Source organism: Akebia trifoliata, chromosome 1, assembly GCF_017979445.1.
Source record: "Akebia trifoliata isolate Shusen 1 chromosome 1, ASM1797944v1, whole genome shotgun sequence".
NCBI classification, from domain to species: domain Eukaryota; kingdom Viridiplantae; phylum Streptophyta; class Magnoliopsida; order Ranunculales; family Lardizabalaceae; genus Akebia; species Akebia trifoliata.
In genome coordinates this window covers 8421925-8430461 of record NC_141375.1, presented here as the reverse complement: position 1 = coordinate 8430461, position 8537 = coordinate 8421925, and positions in this window count along the sequence as shown.

Below are 8537 nucleotides of genomic sequence, written 5' to 3'. Positions count from 1 at the left end.
CTTTTCAATAGTACATCACATTGATCTTGTGCGGTAAAGCATGCACATGAACTTAACCCATAACACGCCTGTCTTACAGTTCGATCTATTCGTTTGTGTTTGTTTTTAGAATCTGAGAAGAAAACAAATAAATAATATTATAAGACAAAAGAATTCTTCCCATCTCTTTGAATAAATTAATAGAACACCGTGTTCTTGACTTTTTAATAATAAAAAAAACAAATAAATAATATATTTACGACAAAAAAATTATTCTCATCCATTACGTCAAAGATATTTTTATATGGTTTTCTTTACGGTCCCGTTCAGCATCCTAAATTTTACCCTACACTTTAACAAACGTGTTTTATCCTATATGGGTTAGAAGTTTTGGAATAGGCAGATTTTTGGTGAGGATGATCTCTATGGTGAGGAGATCATCCTCACCAAAAATCAGCCCATTCCAAAACTTCTAAACCCATAAAAAATTATTTACAAAAAATGAACGGTCCATGATTTTTCAACTTGTAAACATGGGGTTAAAACTTTCGGAATGGGCTGATTTTTGGTAAGGATGATCTACTAATCATAGAGATCATCCTCGTCAAAAATCAGCCCATTCTAAAACTTCTAAATCATATAGGACAAAACACGTTTGTTAAAGTGTAGGGTAAAGCTTAGAGTATTGAACATTTCCCTTTCTTTATTGGTCTTATATGCATGTATCTAAGTATACCACACATGACCACATCTCACTCTAATGGTGACAACAAAATTTGTAAACTTGTCAAGTCGAGATGAATCAACTCAAAACACAGTTCAGGATATTCGACCAGATGGGAGTTTGAAGTGACTTGACTTTGAAACTTATGTAACCAAATTCATTGAGTCAACTCAGCAACTTAAAAGTCTAGAAAGATCAACTTCTCTCTCTCTCTCTCTCTCTCAAAGAAAAATGCTGGAATGACACAAACGGAGTCACAAAGGTGACAAAAATGATGTGGTGGCGTGCATATAATCGTAAATACTTTTTACTCGTATCTTGTAGAAAAGCATTTACAGTATATGTATGACATTATGAGTTTTTGTCACCCTTGTTTCTCCCTTTGTGTCACCCCAGTACGACTAGCGAGTACTGATCACTTAATTAAAATGTTCTAAGTGTTTAAGACATATATTTATTCGGAATAAATGTTCTATCCATTTAAAATAAAAATATAAAATCATATGTGAAGAATCTTATCATGTGTTTGAGCAGCATGGGATCAGAAAATTACCGATTTGAGTATAGAGTAAGTACGGTTGGATAACAACCCCACGTGGAGCTTTAATATGTATCAGTCCTTATTTAAGAGGTTTTTATTTATTTATTATTAATTCATAAGATGGAGTTGGCCTTTCCCTTTCTTAATAATTGATTGATATTCTAGGGTCACTTTGTCTATAAAAAAAAAAGTCTTAATAATTTATGAGAAATGTGGGGTACGTCCTCATTTACAACAAAATCATTTTCATAGGCTTCAAAACAATTATTTGCTTCCCTCCAAAGAACGATTTTAAGAGAGTCTTATTAACAATTGAAATTGGATCAATAGGAATCCCAGATGAGGAAAGATCAGATTAGAAAATTCTGATGATGTTTCAATGTTTTAGTGCTCTTTTTTAGATTTATTTCATTGTGTATCATGCATATATATATATATATATATATATATATATATAGGGTCCCTTTCAGCAACAAACATTTTGGCAAACATTTTGGCAAAACATTTTTCAAAACATGGGTTAGAGGTTTTGGAATGGGCTGATTTTTGATGAGCATGATCTCTATGGTGAGGAGATCATCCTCATCAAAAATCAGCCCATTCCAAAACTTCTAACCCCATGTTTACAAGTTGGGAAATCGTGGACCGTCCATTTTTTGTAAGCCATTTTTGATGGGTAAGAGGTTTTGGAATGGGCTGATTTTTGGTGATGATGATCTCCTCACAGTAGAGATCATCCTCACCCAAAATCAGCCCATTCCAAAACCTCTAACCCATATTTTGAAAAATGTTTTGCCAAAATGTTTGTCAAAATGTTTGTTGCTGAACATTTCCCATATATATATATATATATATATATATATATATATATATATATATGAGAACATCTAAAATGTGATATTAATACATAAATTAAACTAATCAGTATTCATAAAAAAAAAAGTGGTGATTATCGGCCAGGGGATTGCAAAAAATCTCACCAAATTTTCTAAAGCAAGTTCGGTTTGATCATATTGAACAAACCTATCAAAAATCTCCTCATTATTCGATCTAAAATTATCATTTTAAAGGCTTTATTAGTAATTTTTCAATCTTCCTTCATGATTAAATGAAAAAAAAAAAAAATTTAAAGAAATAAGATAACTTGAAAAAGAAATCTTAAAATCTAATTTCCATTAATTCAACTTATCACAAAACTCAAAAGAAGATGAATATATATATATATAGGGGGCAGTTCGTGGGACGTCCCATAAACCAACTGAGAAACGGATGATTGAGAATCGTTGGATATGAGGAAATCAATGGTCCAGATTGCATGGGACGTCAAATCATTTCTTTTATAACAAATATAACGAATTTCAAATACCTCCTTCTATTTTTTAATTATTCTTTTTTTTAAACCCTCTTCTCTCTCTCTCACTGTCTCAGTGTGTATTTGGTTTTTATTCACCTTTTCTCCTTCATGGTTTTCTCAATTCTCCAACTCATATCTTCATTCAAGGAGTGATTTTCTAATCTCTGTATCTGATTTTTATTCTCTTAAAATCCCCACTTTGTTTTACATCTTTTTATGAAATTAAATCACCCAATTTTTTATATCCCTTGAGCACATTTTCTATATCCCAAGAAAAATAAAAATAAAAAATCTTCTCTTTTAAAGGAATTTTCAAGGATAATTGAGTGATTAAACTGGTTTGATTCTTTATTCTTATTCCTTATCAAAACATTTATAAAAACCTTCCAATCATGTAAATTTTCCCATTCTTGTTCTACTCTTCTTAGTAAAAACCCACCAAATTTTTTTTTTTTTTGTTTTGTTTAATTCTCTTGTATTTCTAGTCTAAAGAGAGAGAGTTAGAGTTCTGGCTGAGATTCAGACGTAGAACCACCTTTACAAAAACCAACACATCATGTAATTGTAATCCTCTTTTTTAAACTTTACCTGCTCTCCTCTCCCTCTTTCTATCTCTCAAAAAAGAAAAAAAAATTATTTGAAAAACGAAGAGATTTGGATTTACAGAAGAGACGAAGGAAACGAAGAGATTTGGATTTACAGAAGAGACGAAGGGTTGGATCGAAGGAAAACGAAGGTTGGGTCGTCCGTTGAGTGAGAAAACGAAGGGTGTTTAATGAAAGGTTCAACAATGGGTTTTCAACCGAAGGTTGAGTTCGTCTTCTTCGTTGAAAAATCTTATGAAACACCAACGTCTGTCGAGAGAGAAAACGAAAAAACAAAGATGGTTAGTTTAAAAAAAAAACAAACAAAAAAACAGAAAATATGAGGGAGTTATTTTTAAATAAAAGAAACTCCGTTTCTTTAGTTGGAACGGACGTGTTGAACCATCTGCGCCGTCTACTCCCTCAAATCTAACGTCTCTCGTCCGTCTGTTTCTCAGCTGGTTTTCAGCACGTCCCTCGAACCGCCCCCATATATATATATATATATATATATATATATATATATATATATATATATATATATATATGTTATAGTATGTTGCTCATATTGAGTAGATCATGTATATAGAGAAAGTAGATAAATGTCGGAGTAGAAAAAGGGGAGTGTTGTGTTACGAGCTTCACACGGAACACATAATGTATCAAACAGAACGGAGCGGAATAGCGGCATCTGTTTTTTGGGATTGTTGAGGACAATTAATAGGTTGGATTGCGGGGGCAACGCCCCCACAGTACGGTACAAGGGTATTATTAAAAAAATTTAATACCTATTGTATGGTTAGGGTTTACTATAAATTCATATGATATAACCCTAATTTGACATATAGTGAAAATTCAGCCCCTCCCTCTAGTGGATGTAAGTATACTGTCGAACCACATTAAATCTGTATGCTTTTATTTCTTTCTTGATTTTCTCTTTTCGTATTATTTATCATAATTGTCGTGCGTAGCACAACAATATATATATATATATATATATATATATATAGAGAGAGAGAGAGAGAGAGAGAGAGAGAGAGAGAGAGGGTAACTGATCACTAGGTAATAAAGGACAAAATTCTAAGAACTTTCAAAAAAACAATCGAAAAAAAAAAAATTAATTTTCAATGTTGAATTTTAGTTTTAAATTTTGTAGTTCGGTAGTTATCCACTTTCAACACAATCAATAAAGTTAAAAAGAATTTTACTTCGAATTTTTTTTTTCTTAGCATTTTTTCCATTACAATACAAAGAAAAATTGAGGTTTTTTAGTCAATTGCATTAGATAATTTCCTAATAACTTGAGCGTAAAATATTAATTCCTCTTTAGATTCTAGAGAGTTATTATGGATGGATAAAAGAGCCAAGGTCCCTTGATCTTAGTCAAATTGCCTAGAACTTAGAAAAAAATACTTTGAATTAAGAGCAAGAGTGATGAGCTTAGTGGTTAATTACCTTAAAAATAAATCTCAACAAACTAAAATTAAAAAACGTTTAAAGGTTATGATTAAATGTAATTAGTGGAGACCAAGGGTTATGAATGAAAGAATTAATCAATTACCTGAAAACCAATGATAATGTACTAATGGGGGGATAAAGAGATAAAACAACTTTATGATCCCTACGAAAATGAGAGATTAAAGAGAGTTTAAAGGTAAATTTCCCTTAAGCACTAGGGTGCATAGGTTGCCTCACATAATTATCTATTTTCAGGTGAGTTGAGGACAAAAAAAGTATGCATGTCCGTAGGTGAGGTAGGGACAAGCTAAAATTAGGGTTGCAACTTGAGCGAGCTAACCCGAACTCAACCCAATTGATGGGCGAGCCTAGGTTGGATTATATGGAAAATGAGTTGAGCCTGAGCTACGAAATCTCAACATAAATTGCATTCAAGTTAAGCTTGAGTCGAGGCTCCGGGCAACCCAAATCAATCCGAAACCAATGCTATATATATATATTAGTTTTATATTCCTAAATATATTTTTAAAATTAAAGAAAAAAATTATAATATAAAAATTGATGGATTTGTAGGTTGTGTGCAAATTTATTTACTAGTGATTTTGTTTTTTTATAATGTATTTAATTTTTAAAATATAAAATAAAATTTATGTGTTGATTAAAATGAAATTAGACTTTCTCAATGAACCAAACATGTCCAACCCACCCAAAATTATCTAACTTGGCCTAACCTAAGTTGAACCCGATTTTAGAAGCTCAATCTTGAGTTGAACTTGGGTTAATGAGCTCTAATCCGATAGTCAGGTTGAATTGAGCTTGGGTTGAGGGTTCCACAACTTGGGTTGACCCTCCAACCCACCTAAGTTACATCCCTAACTAAAATTATGCATGTATGTGGATTAGGTGAGGACAAAACAAAAATGGTCTACCCTCGGTTAATGTATGGACAAGTTGAAGAAATATTAGATTGAAAGGACGTTGAGGCCTTAATTTTTTTCTTGATAGGCCTTTGAGCCCTTATGAAAACATTCTTGAATCAAAACTCTTTTTTTATAAGATGTTCAAAGCTCTCAAGCTCGATCTAAACAAAATGGGATATTTACACTATATACATAATTTTATCATCAATACATACTAACAATATGTCAACCATACAAATGAAATGCCCAACTTCATTCATAACTGTGGAAGGTTTTTTAGGCCTTTCACTCCTTGAGATGTGAGCTGACTCTTGAAGTCAAGGTTGGTATTGGTCTACCGATTTTTCCTCTTTACAACGATGGTTTGACTCTTTTTAGTTCCTTTGTGTCTTCTAAGATGATATAAGGTGAAAAGGATAGGGCTTCATCGTGATGCCTTTCAAAGATCCTCTAAAGTTTAAGTCATATATTAATGAAAATAGATAATAGGTAAAATAGAAAAGATTATAAAAAAATAGGGTTGCAGAGAAATATTCAATATGTAAATGCTTAAGAGAATGCAAATATTAACCCTTCTCTCAATTTTAGAGATGAAATTTTATAGCTAAAATCCAAAGACATGTGTCACTACACAGAGTATCAGATAAGTTGGGCAATTGAAATGCACTTGAGTGCTTTGAGAGATATGTCCACCACTTGTTTCAAGCAATTGATTTTGATGTATAAGTGTTGTATATGATTAATGTAAAATAACAAAGATTTCTGACATCTGATGTTCCATCAATATGACAAGATCTTGTCTTTATTTTATTAATATGAAAGGATATACTTGAATTTAGATACATGCTAGGGATTAGATATGAGTTCGGGCTTAGGTCAGATACGAGTTCGGGTTCAACTTAGATATGAACTCAAGTTGAGATCAGATATGAGCTCGGGCTTTGCTCTTCTTATGATGATAACTTCGAATTTTGGGGGTGGGTGAGTTAAAGCATGTCATATTCATCCCTATCCTAATAAGTATTTCATGTTTTCCATCGTAAAGAAGAGGTTTTGGTGCATAGGGAAGCTCAGATTGCTTTAAATTTTATTTTATTATAATTAGGATTCTTGACCGAACTTCTAAATCAACAAGCTTTTTTAGATATTATCAAACTAATGTGACTTGTCTTTTTAAGCTTGGTTTATGTTTGTCATTCAAGCTAACTAATTGTGGAAACCTTCACACCATTTTTCGATTTCGTCATCCTGCTTAGTTTATACCGTCTTATTGAATAATTTGGTTAATTGGGGTGGGGCCACACTCTACCTAATGATTTTTTCTATTCTTATTTAAATATAACTTTGATGAACATTTTTGGCTTATAGTATTTTTCTAGTATTGATAGTTTTAGCTCGGTATTTTGTTTTTAGACTTTACCCAATTTTTGGGACAAGTGTCCTCATCTCTAAGCATTACAAAAATGGTCTCCACAATAATTATGATAATTTGTCCTCAAATTTGATATTTTATTAATTTTTATTAAAATCAAGAATGGAGACTTTGTGTTTTCCCTTCAATTTTATCAAACTTGAGGGCTTCATTATAATATTAATAAAATAGGATTTTCACATTACACCATTAGGATCATGGGTTCAGATTTTGGTGTGATCTGGGGTGGCAATGGGTCGAAGCATGTCATGTTGAGATAAAGGTATTTGAAAAGGTACAAACCCAACCCATTTAATAATCGTGTCAAAAACTTAAACCCAAACCCAACACATTTATTAAATAGGTAACCTAGCCCAATCCATGTAACATGATTAATAAAATTTTATTCTTAATTGAAAAAAAATAAATTCCATTTCCACCACTAGAAATAAAATACCATAAGTAAAAATAAAATCGCACAATCATAAATCAATATCTACCAATATCAATTAAATATCACAAAACATAAACTAAGTTTCATCATCAAAATGCATTCCAACCAACTAAAGGGACAAGAAAAGAAGAAAAAGAAAATGTGTTATAGCCTCTTGCAAAAACTACGTATCTCTAGTTATATAAAAAAAATATTAGTAATAAATGCATCATTTCCTTACTAACTTACTAAGAAAAATGTTTTGCATTATTATATGAGTCATACTACCCTTACTTAATCTAAATATGAATAAATAAACAACTTAATAAAAAAAAAGTGTTTGTTATTTCCCAAATTAAAAACTTACCTATTAATTATTTAAAAAATATCTTAAAACATCATCTATATTTTATAAAATTAAAATAAATGTATTATGAATAAGTTTTATAAAATTTAGCATAAAAAATAAATAATTTTAAATAATTTAAAATAATTATTAATATTTAAGATATCTAATAAGTTTCATGATTTAAAATGACATATTAATAACATAATAATTAAACATGCCAAAATGAATTAAATGGGTGACGCTATTGGTTCAGGCTACCGATACATTTAATAATTGTGTTAGATTTTACCCGACCCCACTAATTTGACTTGTGGTCGGGGGTCGTCTTAAGATTACCGCGTGACAGTCGAGCACATTGATTATTATTTTCATAACTTTAGACAAGTACGCACAACTCTTCAATCCCAGGACATAATGGTCATGTATTTCAGTGGACGCAGGCTTTTGGGTCTCATTACTGGCATGGATGAACTCAAAGCATGTACGTCTCTCTCCTACCTTTAACGATATCTTCTTTATTTTATTTTTGTGTCAGAATCTTGACAAAGATAACAAAATCAATAAATATGGACAAAGAACATTCTGTCATCTATTACGTCTTAATTTATCTCCAAGTAAGTAAGAAAGTCACTTGGCTTTCATTTTTTTCATAAAAATATATTTTAAAATTGACTCTTATTCCTATAAAATAAGTTAAGTGTCGACGTGTCACATTTTAATTGGTGTTTAAAATACCTTAGTCACCTAATTAAATCATTCATCAGTTTAATATATTTATTTCCTA